Genomic DNA, 16,730 nt, shown 5'->3' with positions numbered 1-16,730 from the left:
CTCGTAGAGCGAGATTGTGCAAGGCGTTTGTGTGTGCTGAATTGAAGGTCCTTTCTTTGTTACAGAATCACTTCTATTTATAGGAGTGAATTCCATGCGGATCACTCACACTAAAGTAGAGTCCTATTTGACTTATGCTTCCTCGGTATCTTTCTGGATATTCTCAACATTATCTCATCACTAGCCAAAACTAATCTACACACAATTTCGCCCACTCCAACTACAACTAGGATTCTGAACCCAATTCTTCTTCAACATTTGATTCAATCCTAATCTGATCAGCAACAAGCCTTGATTCTTGGAATATGACGAATCTTATCAAAATTCATCCTAATCCTTGATAATTTTACATTCATTTAAACACGGCCGAATCATTCTTCAACTCGACCCCTTAAGAGTCATTCTCCTCTTAGAACTCGGCCGTCATACTATGGGCTAGACTTGATCTGATTTGAAGGATTAAGATTTGGGCCGAGAATCCCCAACTCGTATCAAACTTATAACTTCATTCGGCTCATACCTAATATTTTAAGCCCAAACACGTTTGTACCAATTTTGAATTTTGATAGAGTGAACAATTGAGAGCAAGTTATCTTTCCTAATATTAGATATAAGTAAACACATGTATAATTCAAAATTGTTACGAATGAGTTACTTATTGTGCGTTGTAATTTTTTTTTTTAACAAACGATATTATCTACATTAAAGGGGTGTGAGAGTGGGCTAAGCCTCGTAATAGGTTAGGAATAAAGTGGTTCAAATTCGTTTTTGATGAGAATCAAACCTCTTACTTACTAATGAAAAAGAATACCACTAAACTGCAATATCATTGTGCGTTGTTTTTTCAATACAAATGATAGCAACGAAAAGATAATCAAATTAGGACCTTGAGTGCATTGGTCAATGAATATGTTGCACTTAAGTGTGCATTTTGAAACCCTAAACCATTGGCTAATTTACCAACGGATTCAGTGCTTTATGAATTAACAACAAAATAATACCAAACAAAACATTTTACATGGATAGTGCAGTTTTTTCTTCCTTTTAAATCCCTCATTCTCCTAACGACCTCACCAAATTGTTAAATTGGTGCTAACGTGGGTACTCACAATAACTTTAAGAGGAAACTGCCATATAATAAGAGGGAGAAAGATTTTACTCGAAAAAAAAACAGAAATAAATCTTCTTTTTTTTAATTTTTTTTATTTTCAAACAGAAATAAATCTTTTATTAAAGTCATCTCATAATCATTTATGACCTCTCAATCCAAACATTCTATTGCATATTGCGTTTTACCGTAGCGGCAAAAATTAATTATGTTTATGTATTCTAGTGTGGGTTCGATTTTCATTGAATTTCTTCTCTCTAACAATTAACAATTTAACTCACTAACGCTATCAGTTGTAAAAAAATCCAAACGTACTATTAGTTTAAGATGACGTTCAACATATTAAAAGGTTGGATTTTTTGAACTAGGTAGGGTGAGGTAGTTTCTGATCTTTGCATGTACGTTGCAATCATTGTTACTAATAAGAGTATAGTTCAAATTTAGGTCATCGTGAGTCATAATTTGTTCGTTTGTTGGCCACCCAAACATGAAAATTAACCTCAATCCACAACAATACAATCCTCCATTAAGCTGACGTTGTCTATCCTTTTATTTGGTGAATCTTTTTATAGCCTTGAGATTACAATCATAAATTTGGTGGTGGAAAAAAGAATGTTGTAGCCTAGTGATAGAGAATGTTTATCGTCATTCTTAAAATTCGAATTTTCCTCTTTGAATTAGGATGGTGTGAGATAAGAGAATTTTTAATGTGTTCGAGATACGGGCATATGCATTATATATCATGATAATTGTTAATAACACATACGATGCCATATCATCATGTGTTAATTAAATAAGAGTAATGCTAAGTACACTAATTTTTTGGGACCAAATTTACAAATTATATGATGTGTCACTAGTAGAAAATAAGCAGGTTATATGATTTACAAAATTTAATTTAAAATTTTGGTGTTCCTTGCATTATCCTTAAACTAATGACAAGTTAAGCATAAATAAACAAATTAATTAATTACACTCTCATTAATTAATTACACTCTCATCTGAGAATCAGCATTGGATTGGCTTTGTAGGGTCGATTGAAAGTCCAAATTCTCAATGTGTAGAGGGCTTACTGTCTATTGAGTTGTCCAAATATCCATGTAACAACAACCTAAATGCTACTTGAGAAAAATAGAGTAATAATCCTTGAACTTTGACCTTATTGAAACTTAGTATTTGAATTAAAAATTTGCGAGTATTGATTCCCAAACTTGTTATAATGTGAAGCAACGGTTCTTTTCGCTAACTCATTTCAAACTTTCATGAAAAGTAAAGAGTTGAAAGGGGCAAAAAATAGATATAAGTTATAACGGAGTTAGCCAAAACAATCATTGATCCACATTATTATAGTTCAGGACCATTACTCAGAAATTTCAGAAACCAAAACTCCAATGGAGCAAAAGTTGAAGAACAATTTCTCAATTATCTTGGCTACACAGTTTTTATCTGATTCTTCATAAATTCCATATCGGACATTAATATTCACTAATCAATTTTTTTTTCTCCCTTCTACTTTAATTGATATGTTAGTTATGTTTAATCTGAAAGCTGAATTGGGTGGATGGTTAATTTGATTCTGATGGATCACTGAGAAAAGTTTGAATTTTGGAAATTAAAGTCGTTTTCCTATCAGTGGTTTACTTTGTTCATCTGAATTCTTAAGACTCAAAAAATTTATAGATTTTATTTATTCAAAAATGGGCACTTGAATTTTGTGTATTTTGAAGTGTTGGGAGTTTTGAGACTCCTTGTCGAACATCGGGGAACATAGGATACCCAAGGACCTTTACATATGTTTTGTCTTCTACAATAACAGTTAGGATTTAGACCATTTGAATTGAAGGCTTGGGTCTTATGGTTGTGTGTGAATTGGGTTGTATAATATAGTTTAATACATTAATATTAATTAATCAAGACAAGGGTCTTGGGCCTTGAATATTAAAATTAATCAGATTCATTAATTTTAATTTTGGATTAAGTTTTTAATTAATTTATTAATTAAAAACTGTTTTGATTAAGAGACACAACTTTTAGAAAGAGTTGTGTATTTTCAAATACGCTGAACATGTATTTGAAAAGGTGTGAAACTATTAAAGCTAATATTGTAAAAGATAAAACTTAGAATATAGTTAGTTTTATCTTGTGGTGTAATTAGATAGGTGAGCTGTCGTTTTTCATAGGTTTATTTGGTTGTATATATAACCATCAGTTGTAATCCTATTGATTAAGAAATGCAATCATAAGTTTTATATCATGGTATCTCTTGCAATCTGTCTATCGACTCTCTCTCGATCCTCCACATAACTGCTTCCGTACCACCTGTTTGCATAGCCTTTCTCCAATCTTTCTCACCCAAACCCTAATTCTCATCAATGGTGGCATCTGCATCTCGTTCCTCAGAAAATGCATTTCTTTCTCCTCCCTCTCCAGTCATCTCTCTGACCACTTCATCCATTACAATCCAGAATATTGGTTCAATGGTGCCGATCAAGCTCACCACCACCAACTATCTCACCTGGAGTGCGCTATTTTCTCTGATCTTCAGGCATTACAATCTTACCGGAATTGTTCATGGATCTTAAGTAGCTTCGCTCAAGTATCTCAATGATTCATTTTGCAATCGCACCTCTACCTTGAATCCTGCATTTGTTTCTTGGTATGAAAATGATCAAAACATCCTAATCTGGATCAATTCAACTCTCTCTGATTCTTTGATTCCTTACACCATTGGTGTCAATTCTTCTCGAGGACTCTGGTCAAAACTGGAATCAAGACTTGCGACGGCATCGCACTCTCACATTCATGAGCTTCGATCTCGACTTCGCACCATAACCAAAGGCGATTCCTCCGCCGCCTTGTATCTTCAACAAATTGAAGAAATTGTTGATGCTTTGGCCAGCGTCGGTTCTCTGGTTGATGGTTCTGAGTTGATCTCTATCATGCTTCATGGTTTACCTCCTGAATTTGATTCATTCGTTGATGTGATTCAATTTCGTGTCAGATCCACAAATCTTGACGAACTCCATGGTCTTTTGCTGAGCAAAGAAATTCAAATCGAAAATTGGAAGAAACTCTCTTCTGCACCAGTTCAAGCTTTCAATACTTCCATTGGAATTTTACCTACCCTTACTGATCATCTTCCTTATCAGGCCTACATTGCTCAGAATTTCCCCAAATTTACATCTAATCAAGGTCGTGGCTCATATTGTCCCTTCTCAAAACCTAGAAATTCGCAGAATTGAGAAAATTTTAGGGGTAACAATCAACGCAACAACTACAAACGGTCTAATAATCAGAGGTATTATCAGAATCGTGGTTTTCGATCCAATACCAATTCTGGCTCCTACAATTCTAGCAGCAGACTGATTTGTCAAATTTACAAGCAATTTGATCATGAAGCCATTGAGTGCTCTCATCGCTTTAATCCTAACTTTGGTACTCCATTTCAATATGCTTTTTGTGCTATTGCATCTGCACCTCAAGACACCTGGTTACTTGATTTTGGAGCTTCATCCCACATGACTAATTCTTATGCCAAACTGCAAAATCTTGACACCTACAATGGTCCTGAGCAGGTCCACATTGGAGATGGCAAAGGTTTGCCCATTCACCATCTTGGTTCTTCTAGTATACCTGCTACTACTCACTGTTTTGATCTTAAGAATGTTTTACATGTTCTTGCATTAAAGTAAGATTTACTTTCTGCAAACAAGTTCATTCTTGATAATCAATGCTCAGTTCATTTATATCTTTTTCACTTTATTGTCAAGGATCTTTCTTTGGAGAAAGTGCTTTTAAAGGACATTTGAGTGAAGGTTTCTATCCATTTCACACTACAATCTCAATTGCTGGTACTAAACATGCCTATGTAGTGGCATCAAAGGCATCTAAGGACATATGGCATCAAAGATTAGGTCATCCTTCATCTAGAATACTAAATAAGATTGCATCAACTTCTTGTATTTCTTTCCCTGGTAGTTCACATAAATCTCTATGTTCAAGTTGTGCAATGGGTAAATGTTCAAATTTACCATTTACTTATATTTCTTGTTCATCAAGCAAACACTTTGAGCTTTTACACACTGATGTATGGGGAACATCACCTATTGCTTTTGTGCAAGGTTTCCAATATTACATCATTTTTGTTAATGATTTCACTAAATACTGTTGGTTCTATCCTCTTAAATACAATTCTGAAGCTTTCATTGTGTTCACTCAATTCAAGTCTATGGTTGAGTATCTTCTGTGTACTAAGATTGTTACCTTAAGGTCTGACTCTGGTGAAGAGTTTACTAGTACTCAATTTTCTAGTTTCTTGAGAACAAATGATATCACACATCAACTTACATGTCCTCACACCCCAGAACAGAACGGTTGTGCTAAAAGGAAGCACAAGCACCTAGTTGAGACAACAATGACTCTTCTTATAGCTTCCAAAGTTCCACATGAATTTTGGGTTGATGCTTTTGCTACATCTGTATACTTGATTAATAGACTTCCCACTGCTCTCAAGTATTCTCCATAGGAGTCTTTCTTTCATAAAACTCCAGATTATCATACACTCAAAGTATTTGGCTGCAAATGTTTTCCCTGGTTAAAACCCAATGCTCACTCTAAACTTGATCCAAAAAGTCAGCCCTGTGTGTTTTTGGGATACAGTTCGTAGCATAAAGGTTACAAGTGCCTAGACATTGTCACCAAACGAATTTATATCTCCAGACATGTACTTTTTGATGAGCTTCAATTTTCTTTTCATCACATCACAACTTTTCTATCTCCATCTCCTTTTACAAGTACCTATTTCAATCTCATTCCCACATCCTTAACCTTCACTAATCCTGCACCTAGTTGTTATCCCTCTGTCTCTCGCTCACTTACTACTACAACCACTCCATCCCTTCCTCATCACCTCTTAATTCTTCTTTGCAGTCTTTAGTTCCTTTACCCCCTTCAACATAGATTAATATTCACCATATGCAAACTAGATCAAAATTTGGTATTCACAAGCCTAAAGCTTACATTGCCACCAAACATTATTTTCCATCTCATATCTCCCAAGACTATATTCCCCATACCTACTTACAAGCCTCCAAGCATTCTCAATGGAGATAACCAATACAGGAGAAGTACAATGCATTGCTCAATACTGGGACTTGGTCACTTGTTCCATCTCAGCCCTCTCAAAACCTGGTAGGTTCCAAATGGGTTTTTCGAATCAAGAGAAACCCAGATGGCATTATCGAATTGTATAAGGCTTGGCTAGTAGCAAAAGGGTTTCATTAGCAACATGGACTGGATTATACAGAGACATTCATTCCAGTTGCCAAGCCTGTCACTATTAGGTTACTTCTTACTATGGCAACTACATTCGATTGGTTTCTCAATCAATTGGATATTAGCAATGCCTTCATGCATGGTTCAGCCCCCAGGATTTGAAAATCTCACCAAGCCAAGTTATGTTTGCCAACTGCACAAATCATTGTATGGACTCAAACAAGCCCCTCGGGCCTGGTATGACAAGCTTCATACTGCTATTTCTTCACTTGGGTTTCATGGTTCACAAAATGATCATTCCCTCTTTGTTAAAAAAGATCCTACCTTGGTGTTCATTCTAGTATATGTTGATGATTTACTAGTTACAGGTCCTGATCCTCAAGCTTGTAAAGCTACAATCTCTCAGCTTAGTTAGTTGTTTCCTATCAAAGATTTAGGACCATTTCATTATTTTCTTGGCATTGAAGTCAAAATGTCATCCTCTGGCATTTTTATCTCTCATACCAAATATATCTTAGATATGCTTCAAAAAGCCAAAATGGATCATGACTATCCATTATTATCAGACCCTGCTGAATATCAATCACTTGTTGGTGGATTGCAGTACATCACTTGGTTTAGGCCTGACCTTTCATTTGCAGTCAACTTGGTGTGCCAGTTTATGCATCAACCAAGAGAATCACATCTCTAAGCTGCAAAGAGAATTCTTAGGTACCTGAAAGGTACTCTTGAACTTGGTCTATGGTTTCCTAAAACTGCAACATCTCTCAGCATCAATGCATTCTCTTATGCTGATTGGGCAGGCTGCCACTTAGACAGAAGATCCACCAGTGGTTTTTGCATCTTTCTAGGCAATTCTCTAATTAGTTGAAGTGCTAAGAAACAACTCATTGTGGCTCGATCTTCAACTGAAGTTGAGTATAGCTCTCTGGAAAATTATGCTATTGAGATTACATGGATTTGCAAGCTCTTAGTTGACATTGGTCTGCAACTTCCTTCCTCTCCTAAGCTCTGGTGTGACAACATCTCAGCAATTCAGTTAGCTAAGAATCCTGTCTTTCATGCTCGAACCAAGCATGTTGAAATTGATTATCATCATATCCGGGAGAAGGTTTTATCCAAAGCAATTTCAGTCTACTTCATCTACACATAGGACCAAATTGCTGATATTTGCACAAATTTTTTGTCCAAAGCTCGATTTCAGCTTCTTAGGCACAAACTAGCCCTTCAAACATCCTTAGTTTAGTTTTAGGGGGTTAGGGGGGGGGGGGTGTGATATTAAAGCTCATATTGTAAAGGATAAAACTTAGAATATAATTAGTTTTATCTTGTGGTGTATTTAGTTAGGTGAGCTGTCATTTTTCATCGGTTTATTTGATTGTATATATAACCATCAGTTGTAATCTTATTGATTAAGAAATGCAATCATAAGTTTTATATCAGAAACAACCTATATATCTGCAATCACAATTTCCAAGTAATCTGATCTTTCTTCCTCCTTCACTTCCGTACAAACTTTCTAGAGAGCAAACACACAAACCAAATTTGCTAGAATTCTATAATCCAGTGCGGGTTGTAGAATTATGTAATTGTATCTTGGTCGAGCAAACGTTGTAGAACCACAAGCATAAGAGTAGGACGGAAATACTGTTCAATGGACATAACTTTTGCGCTAGCCTCTACCTGTGGTTAATCAAGTTAGTGCTATTTTAATTCCTGTATTTATTTTTGTATTTCATTCTGTATAGCAAGTATTTGTGGTTAATAAAGTATTAGAATTTCAAGTTTTGTTTTTTCTGTTATTTTTATTTATTTCTGAATTGTTCTCAAACATGAAGCTTATTCTGTGTTAATAGGTTTAAGTAGTGAAGCAAAAGCTAAATTTAGAGGGGAAACTACCATGCATATGTATTGCTGTCCCTTGGGTTCGCGCAGAGCTGGATTCTGGAATTGACGCCGAGAAAGGAAGCTACTTTTCGATGCTATCTTGTAGAAAGAGAAAAACAGAAAAACAGAAAAACCCGATTAGTTTTTAGGAGTTCGATCTGATTCGCATTCATATATACTGCACACTCTGATTGATCAAATTGGTTAAAAAACCCGATTCTTGACGCCATGCCTGTGGTTCAGAACTGGTATAATGTTTGCAAGGCTTCCTTTTCTAGTGATGGTCCAATATCCGAAGAAGCTCTAGCGAAAGTTCGTGCATGGTTGGAGGGTTGCTACATGTTTTTGGTCTTTACACATTTTGGTGATCATGAACTTGGATTGGTACCTTGCTTAGTGTATGTCTATTGGTTTAACTGTCTTGAGCAAGCTTCTTTACGGTGTATTAGACGCGAAATCATATGATTGGCTTGATTTACCTGACTGTTCTGATCCATCTCAAGGTGTGCTGGTCTATCTACCTTTGTGCAGTCCACTCAAACCGGTGATTGGAACTTACATCCGCAAAAGGGTACATGCTTTCTTTATTCGGAATTTCTTTTTATTTCAAGTTTCTAACAGATCGTGGCGGGGAAAAATTCCAATCATTTTTCATCGTCAAGGAAAATTCCTAGAAATAAAGACACACGGGAAACCCCTAAAATTATAGGATGTCCATGCATCGGGACCTTAATGCATGACTGTCATGTAAGAAATTGTAAGAAGATTAACTCACAAGTCACTACTGATAGTCGAGCCCTGTATCTTGGAATGGTCGTTTTGTGATTTCGATAGCTTCGTTGCTATGTTTGTTTTAGCGTACATGGATGATAGAATTGTTGGAAATTTTGAGTAGAAATTTATTTGTCCCATATTGATCATAACTAGAAGGTTTCCTCACTTTATAAGGCTTTATCCCATTTTAAAAAATGATTGAAGTGATGGACCTTGGAGAATAATACAGAAAAACATAGTAGAACTACAAGCATTGAGTAGGGACAAAATTTCTATTTCAAGAATATTACGGTACACAAGCCTCGATCCTACTCAAAATTTCTGTTTCAAGGACGTTACGGTACACAAGCCTCGATCTTCTGTTTATCTGCTTAATTATTATTGCATTCTGTTTATATTCTGTAAAATATTTATTCGCATTCATTATTGCATTCATTATTAGCATATATAAGTTTGTCACAGATTGTTGATATTTATCCAGCAAGAACTTTTGAAGGTGTGAAACATTTGGTCTGGAGAGTAGCATTTGGTATATGTCAATTTATAAATTCTGACTTTTATCTAAATTCTAAATTTATTTCTCTCATCCAAACATAGTATAAGGCTTGCTTCATAAATATTAATTATTGTCATGAATGTACATCTTCGCTTCCTCGTCGCTTCTTTCTAGCGACTAGCTTCTCAAGTGGATTGAACCTCGACTTCTTCTTCTTTTCTTTTTTTTTTTTCTTTTTTTTTTCAATGTTTTTGCAGATTTATTTCTCTCCAGTTTAAATTTCATTCGTAAACAGGACATCATCCTCCTTCCATTTGTCAATAAACTTTTTTAATTATGGGATAATCAATCAACTAATGATCTATAGTTTAATGCATTAAACTGTCAAAATTTTGAAGTGAATCTTTGCTTCAATATCCTTTACTTAACAAGTATAAATGGCCTACAGCTTTATTGCTGGCTGAAATATATCTCTTGTCTATATGTCAGTCTAATATTATTGAAATCAGTCGTATAATTGTAAAACATTTGACGAAATTTACAGCAAGACCTGCAAAGATTGTACGAGTTTGTGAAATGAGCGCACCTTGAGGCACGACAGTTCTTTATTCCAAATAGCGGGGGCAACATTCATTGTTTCAAAGCCATAACGTACTCCCTGCACTCTCCTTGACATTCTTTCACCTCCTTACTCTTCAGAAGTGGGCGACACTTATCTTATTTCCAGAAGCCCCCTAGTAGAGATCTTCCAAGTATCTTCTGTTCTTTGCACTCACACATTGCTTACGCGCACGCACACACTTTTGCTTTCTAGAACTAATTGTTTGTAGCTTGGCTGGAAGAGCTTCAACCTTCTGAGAACTTTGTTGTCCGCAGAGGGCTGTACAAGGGTCCCGCCATTAGACGTTGAAGAGTGTTTTTTCCACCGGATATATCATGATCATTAGTGTCTTGGCTCAGAAAAAAGGGAGGAGCTCGGAGGAGATAGGTGGAACACCGGTAGGCAACTGCCATGACAGTGGCTTGGTGGTGAAGGCTAATCGAAAGACCGTAAATCCTATAAATCCGAATCCTACAAATCCTTTCGGTAATTGATCTTTTATCGATAATAGCCAGCTTCACATTTTTTATTTCTTTCAATCTCAATCTTGGCTTGAAATAATTTTGTTGATTCTTGTTTTCAAGATAAGATACATTGTTAATTAGCCTTGCAATAATATATGAATTACTTCTACTTGTATTTCATTAATATTTTTCTTTCGTCTTCCCTTTTAATTGGCCCCTCATACTAATTTCCCTTTTTTCATGGCTTCTCTAATCAGTGCCCAGAAGCTGAACTAGACAATCGAAGTCCCAAAGTTTATAAAATGCTAATCATCAAGTAAATTTCTTTGTGCTTCTCATAGGAGAAAGAGTTGATATGGGCAATCAAATTGTAATGTTTGCTTGTGTCTATATATAATTAGGCGAAAGAGTTGATCATAGGCAATCAATTCACTGTGCAACTAGTCTAAGAAACCATCATAGTAGCACCACTACCTTACAGTGTCCCCTTAATGCATATATATTTCGAAGATAATTTATCTCCTTCTAAGTTTTTGGACCAGTGGTATGCAATTATTGGATAGTGGTGTCACTAAATAGTATCCTGTAATAATGATGGTATCATTAAGATACTGTCTTAGTTACAAGACACAATTTCTCCTATTTTGAGGTAAATTCTCCTGTCCTCTCCTCAAGTGACATAAAGAGGATATTACTTGGGATAGGAGAGTATCTTTGCCAACAGCCATGTGAGGAAAGTGAAAAGAGAGGATGACTTTACATTTGGATAGAGCTGATTTTAACATGCAACTGTTTATATATCTCTTATTCGTATGTATTTTATTACGTGATCTATCACGGTGGAAGAAATACAAATTGGATATTTCCAAGTTACACACAATAATTCTTCTGATATTAGAGAAGCAGTATCTGTCATAATTTAGAGTATTTAGTACGTGGTTGTTAGTAATCTCACTACGTATGATAGTTTCTTTTGGTTCTCTTTGCAGAGCCAATGATTATTCATTAAGAAACCAGAAACAAAGAGCAAAGAAAGCCTAAAAAAATTTCACAAGTGGGGGGCAGTTGTGACAATCTACCACAGTCTGGACTATTGACAACTATCCAATTAAGAATTTTCAGATATAAATAGTAGTAAATCAGAAAGGAAGAAAAAGAAAACCGAAGGGAAACACAAAGTTGTTTCCCACATGTCTGTCAGAATGTCACCTCTCTCTTTCTCACTCTCTGATCATGACCCATGTTGGCAGCGGTTCTTGTGCCAACACTTCATAGATCTACACAGTTAGATTCTTCATATCAGTCCATTGGATTTGGATCATTTCCTTAAGTCCAAAGAGAGGATCCTCTTGATCGACATATGCGGATTGTTGAATTTTTATCCAATGGTTATAAACTAAAAGATTTCTTTAAAATTATAATAATTATAACTGTTGTATGAAAATTCAACGGTCCACGTATGTTGGTTAGAATGACCTCTCCTTGAGCTTTGGAGAGGATCCAAATCCCAGTCCGTTGAACTTTGATATATCTACGTACGACGACAGGAAAGGCACCATCTTGATAGAATTTTTAGGACTTGCCTTGTCTGCTGTTTCATACACTCCTATCTCCTTCTATTTGTACAATCACATTTAAATTATGGTAATATTTTATATCAATATTATTTTTTGTCTTATTATCTCTATAAAAAAATCAATATAAAATATTAACGTGACTTAATCGTGACAATACAAAATAGAAGGGGAAGGAAGTGTTTGGAATGGAAGGGAAGAGAAACCGGATCCGAATTTTTATCCGATTTATGAAGTTGATGAAGCTGTATGTCAGGTGGTCAGCTACATTAAGGCTGTCAAATGTCATCATGTATTACAAGAATTAACTCGGAATCAGATATTATTGCTCAATAACAGCCTTTACAAACGGCCTTGCGACAATTAAACGAGATATATACAGGTATACGAATTTTTTTATTTTATATAAAGATGTATTTACATTAAGGGTATGAGGCAATAATTGGCTGCAAATTAAATCATTATACTCGAAATTCAAATTTAAGACTTTCTTCTCATAAGAGATTTTTTTAATGTGTCGGAAACACAGTTCAGTACACAAAGTGTCATAATACAAGTAGTTGAATGCTTGCAAAAAAATTATGACCACTTTTATTATGATACTTAGTGTACTGGATTGTCTTGCCACTGAAAAATTTATCCTTATTTACAAATAAAGAGGAATACTATGAAACTGTAGTACTAAATAGCTTCAGAAATAGGACTTGTTTTCACATTGCATATATGATGCCATTTAGGGCAAGATGTATGTCCTTTTAGCTTGTAGTATGCGGCCCCTTCATAAGATTTTGGTTATGTTTGTAACATCTTCACATGTTGTTATTAATTTACATGTTATAATATATGAATGTACAACAAATTTATGATTTAAGACATGTCACATCCCCGTCCGGGCCAGACCACTTCCCGGGCCCACTTCACCACCGTAGCACGATATTGTCCGCTTTGGGCTTACCATTCCCTCACGATTTTGTTTTTGGGAACTCACGAGCAACTTCCCAGTGGGTCACCCATCATGGGATTGCTCTAGCCCCCTTCTCGCTTAACTTCGGAGTTCCTACGGAACCCGAAGCCAGTGAGCTCCCAAAAGGCCTCGTGCTAGGTAAGGATGGGAATATACATATAAGGATCACTTCCCTGGGCGATGTGGGATGTCACAATCCACCCCCCTTAGGGGCCCGACGTCCTCGTCGGCACACCACGGCCAGGGTTAGGCTCTGATACCAAATTGTCACATCCCGGCCCGGGCCAGACAACTTCCCGGGTCCACTCCACCACCGTAGCACGATATTGTCCGCTTTGGGCTTACCATTCCCTCACGGTTTTGTTTTTGGGAACTCACGAGCAACTTCCCAGTGGGTCACCCATCATGGGATTGCTCTAGCCCCCTTCTCGCTTAACTTCGGAGTTCCTACGGAACCCGAAGCCAGTGAGCTCCCAAAAGGCCTCGTGCTAGGTAAGGATGAAAATATACATATAAGGATCACTTCCCTGGGCGATGTGGGATGTCACAGACATATCTAGTATAATAAATAAAATAGAGAATTTATTCTATACTTATTTTTTTCTCATGCACACTCATGTTTATTTCTGACTATTAAATTGAATAAATCAAGTATAAAAATCAAAGTATATAAATAAACAGAAATATATATTAAAAAAAAAAAAAAAACTTACATAAATCATTTCTCATAAATATACATATTATAACACAAGTGATTTGATGCACCGCATGACATCGATCACCTTCAAAACTTTATTCATTTAGACTACAGTAATTATATTCTGACTATCCAATCACCAGACAAAGTTGCATCAAATTTGTGTGAACACATAGCTAATCAATTAATGGAATGCCACATGTGGGTCCAACCACATGTATGAGAAAAATGGTTTCTTTAATTTGCACGTCGTTGAACAAAGTTACGTAGAAATTCCTCTTAAATTAATGGAAACGGTGAGAAAAAGGCGTTTGCATGAAAACAGTATTATTTTGGTCAGCCAGTTTTCACTTATTCTCCAGTCAATGGTCCATTCCCATATCCATAAATAAAGTTTTGAAACGAGACATCGATCTTCAAACAATCATAAGAAACAATCTAATTAATCACCGGGCATGCATTAAAAAATATTAAAGGAAAACTTCGGATCCCTTCAACCAAATCCATCTAATCACTTAATTCATATTTTTGAAATTTAATCCAATGGTTAAAATTATTATAACTTTTAAATAAGCTCCTTATTTATAGATGTTGAATCAAATTTCAAAGGTTCGAATTGATTAATTGAGTGAATTTGGTGGAAGAAATCCGAAGAGGATATCTTTCCCACATATTAAACCCCCACTAAAACTTAAAATAGTATAACCAAACATGATTCTCCTTTCTGGTTTAATTAAAAATAAGACCCATTAGCTATTTTTAATTGCAGTGATACTAGCTTAATTAGCTAGGTCCGTTGGACGTCTCTATTGTGTTGGAAGATAGTAGATAAATTAAATTAAATTAAATTAATCGAAAGATTCTTTTCTAAAGATTAAAAGAAATTGAAATTGTCAACTCCCATGCCATGCATACGTGAAGACAAGAGAGCACATGCTTTTAAACTAACGAAAAGTTAAAAAAAAAAGTTTTAGTTTTAATGAAAAATGACAAATAAAGGTGTAGTGAATAGTACCAGGAAAAAGTTAAAATATGATTTTTCGTTAAAAGTGAACAGTACCAATAGTGTTTCGTTAAAATTCCCTTTATTTTTAGAAAAACTAATGAAAATGGCTTGAAAACTTTGAGTTTTAATGATAAAGACAAAATAAAGGGTAAAATGAATAGTACCATGATTGACTTTTTAGTATAAAAATGTGATTTTTCGTTAAAATGAACAGTACTGTGGGTTTTTCGTTAAAACTCTATTTATTTTTCCTAGTGTTGAAAATCGGACTGGACGACCATACCATTAAGTTAATTCAGAAACAGATGACTGAATGGTTTGTTTTATTCGATTAAATACATTTTAATCGATTGATTAGCTAACTTGACCCAAATTCTGTTTGGTTAAACAGTCAAATTAACCAATTCCTTGAGATGATATTCCTCTTTGTCACACAACAGTCCAACTTTCCATCTGCACGCCTCGGAAAGTAAACTACTTTGGATGGTAGGGAAAATGAAATTGATGTTTGTAAATTAAAATTACATCATATCTGTTTAAACAATTAGCTTTTTTGCCAATTGGAGCGTGCTGTAAGCATTATTTTGTATCATGAAATAGTGACAAATGTGACTTTTAACCTCTACTAGAAGACAACAGAAATGGCTTTTAGCTATAGGGTAATATAATTAGTCAACAGAGTTAGTAGTGAGACTAGCTTCTTCCACTAACAGATATTTCTTATAAGGGCAAGTGCAATTAGTCAAATAGGTAGGTGATAATTAATTAACCCCCCTTTCCCTTGATATCAGCATCCATGAACTTATGCTTCATTATCTTCCGTTCAAGTAATGCCAAATTGTTTTGACTAGATGATGCCCCTAAGGCGATTCATTTCTCTTTACTAATGCAAAGACATACATCATACCAGTGATATATTCTTTCATGTTCTTAGTTTTATAGTAATATATACGTACAATTTGAAGTCATCATACCAGTGATATATTCTTTCATGTTCTTAGTTTTATAGTAATATATACGTACAATTTGAAGTCATTTTTTCAACTTCTAGAATATTCATTCATTTTGGTTAAAAGTATATTTAGTTTGTCTGCAGATGTGCATGCATATATGTACGATATATTAATGTTTAATTTCAAGTTGAGGTACTAAGGGATTTTGTTGTGTTGTAAAGAAGTGGGTTACTTCTCATATTGTCAATTAGATTTATATTAGAATTTCAATTTTTTTTCATGGCATCCGGGCATGTTATCCATGTGTTGAGTCGACAGTTCACTTGCTCCCATGTCTCCTCATATGTGTTATTTTCGTGTTAGACTTAAACAAACTCACCCAAAATGTGACATGTTGATAGTATAGATTTCATATTAAAAACTTTACATAAACTTATTCAGAGATGAGTTACTCTTCGTACTGCCTCTCAACTTTCTTTGATTAACCAGTGTGAAATCAATTTGCACAATTGGAAATTACGTTGCAGGAAGAGTATTGACCGATGCCTGCCATTTGTTTTAGCTTTGATTAATTAGGCGCATGAAGTCCCACCAAAATTGACCAATATTCAATCTCAAGAATTCTCACTCACCATGCATGTGGCCCCCACAAAATTCCAGTGTTTATATGGACCAACCTTACCAACTCAATAATAATGAAAGGAAATCGAAAAACCTAGGGACGAACGACACAGGAAAACAGGTGCTTGTTGATATTGGGAAAAAGTCCAATTTTAGGTGGGAAAGAAAATGGAGAGTGATGACATATAGAGGTCCCACTCTTTCTTAAACAATCAATAATTAGTTGATTCCATTAACCAAGATGAAACTTGCTGAACAAAACAAAATTTTGATTCATTTATAAACCGATAGATTAGAGAGGTGTCTCCTCC

At 35.3% G+C, this 16,730-nt stretch overlaps 1 pseudogene; it reads left to right on the top strand.

The window, feature by feature from the left end:
• The first annotated feature begins 8,497 nt into the window (after window positions 1-8,497).
• On the top strand, window positions 8,498-10,685 carry LOC137723152 (plant cysteine oxidase 4-like; annotated as a pseudogene).
• Window positions 10,686-16,730: the final 6,045 nt, after the last annotated feature.

The sequence above is a fragment of the Pyrus communis genome, chromosome 5 (assembly GCF_041283825.1).
Source record: "Pyrus communis isolate YQ-2024b chromosome 5, ASM4128382v1, whole genome shotgun sequence".
Taxonomy (NCBI): Eukaryota; Viridiplantae; Streptophyta; class Magnoliopsida; order Rosales; family Rosaceae; genus Pyrus; species Pyrus communis.
The sequence above is the reverse complement of the archived record's forward strand: the minus strand, read 5'-3'. Positions and strand labels throughout refer to the sequence as shown.